The sequence below is a fragment of the Pteropus alecto genome, unplaced genomic scaffold (genome assembly GCF_000325575.1).
Source record: "Pteropus alecto unplaced genomic scaffold, ASM32557v1 scaffold461, whole genome shotgun sequence".
NCBI classification, from domain to species: domain Eukaryota; kingdom Metazoa; phylum Chordata; class Mammalia; order Chiroptera; family Pteropodidae; genus Pteropus; species Pteropus alecto.
In genome coordinates this window covers 4,590,831-4,592,429 of record NW_006431079.1, presented here as the reverse complement: position 1 = coordinate 4,592,429, position 1,599 = coordinate 4,590,831, and the positions used below count along the sequence as shown (strand labels likewise).

The following is a 1,599-nucleotide window of genomic DNA, read 5'->3' as shown; positions in this document are numbered from 1 at the left end:
TTCAAGCTTACTGAGATAAGGAGTGGACTGAGAAGGACAAATTTGGGATGAGAAGGAGAACTAGAGTTTTGACTTGAAGTAGCTAATCTCTGCATTTAATTTTTATTTTATCAGGGCACAGCGTGTACTGTTACGGGAAAGCACAAAGGCGGACAAAGATTGAAGTCCTAGATCCACTGCCTGCTACTTGTTTGACCTCAGGCCAAGTTAGTGACCTCTTGGTGGAATGACCCTTTGATATGCAGAGTTAAACAAATATTGAAAGTGAACAGGATCTCTTGGCTGAGTCCATAGCTGGTACTTAGCAAGTAAAATTAGCTAACACTCTACCCTAGTACACCTCCGCTGAAGTCAACAATCCCGAGAGGATGAGAGAGTGGGGATTGGGTACAGAGGCCCCTGGGGAGCAAAGGGGACGATGAGGACCAAAGCGAGAGAAGAAAATGCTGACAGACCCCTGGTCAGTTGGGGGACCGGTTTTGAGTCATCCCCAACCAGCAGTGGGGGATGGAGGGTAGCATGTGGTGGGGGTGGGGAAAGGGGATTAGAGTCACCTTGCCTGGGAAGAGGGGTGCAAGTTGGGAGGAGGCGAGGATGGGATAGGCAGTTGAGGACACTCTGTCCTTAAAGACCTGCGTGCTGCTTCAGGAGCCAGATGACCCAACATGACTCAGAGTTGGGGAGGGGGACGTTCATACACACTTGACCCCCCACTGAGGGCTTAGGGCACCCCCAACAGAGAACGGACAGCTGTACCTGACAGACTGTGCATTAAACCAAGGGCACCGTTAACATGCACAAGATGATTTGCAGGCACCAAACTGCATCAGGGATTGGAAAATCATGAATGGACTAGGCTTGAGTGCAGGTAAGCAGAAATACCTGGAGGTGACTTTGAGACCATCTGGAACTCCTCTGTGAGCAGATGGGACTCACAGCAATCAAGATGTGAGACTCAATGTTAATTTAACCATATTTTACACTCTCAAGCTGGTAAAGCCACCCAAACACATAAACGCACACACCCCAAAACCTTAGCAACTGCATGCTAAACATCACAACAGCACAACTTCCTGCTTTCAAATGTCATTCGCTCTTAAAATCATGATTAGACAAGCCATGCCTCAAGTGGGTAATTAACACGCATGATTTGGGCTCAGACATGATGCTAGAAAGAAGCGATGCGAAAATAACTCTGTCCCAAGATCTTTACCTCAGTTGGAAAGATAAGACATATACCTGAAATAACTACATTTCCCCCAAAGAAACAAGCCCTCCCATGTACTCAGTAGGACTACCTTCCTGGCCCCCTTGTGGAGAGACGGGGTCTTATGACAAGTTTGATGTCACCTTCAGATGAAACATTTAATTGTCCATGCAAGACCTTCCAGCACTATCTGAGTTGTCGCAGCTCCATCGTTCTGTGTCCCTGAGTGTTCACCATGAGCAGAGCCCTCTGCCAGCCCATCATGGACACATTGCAGAAACAACATGCAAACCTGTTTTTTTATTTTAAGTCATTGAGTATTGGAGCTTGTTTCTTACCACAGCACAACCTGAGTTATTCTGACTGAAATACTAAAGGATGAAATGATCAAA

At 46.7% G+C, this 1,599-nt stretch overlaps 1 pseudogene; it reads left to right on the top strand.

Annotated features, from left to right (window-relative positions):
* Positions 1-843: 843 nt before the first annotated feature.
* LOC112469533 overlaps positions 844-1,599 on the top strand; it is a 10,496-nt pseudogene continuing 9,740 nt past the window's right edge.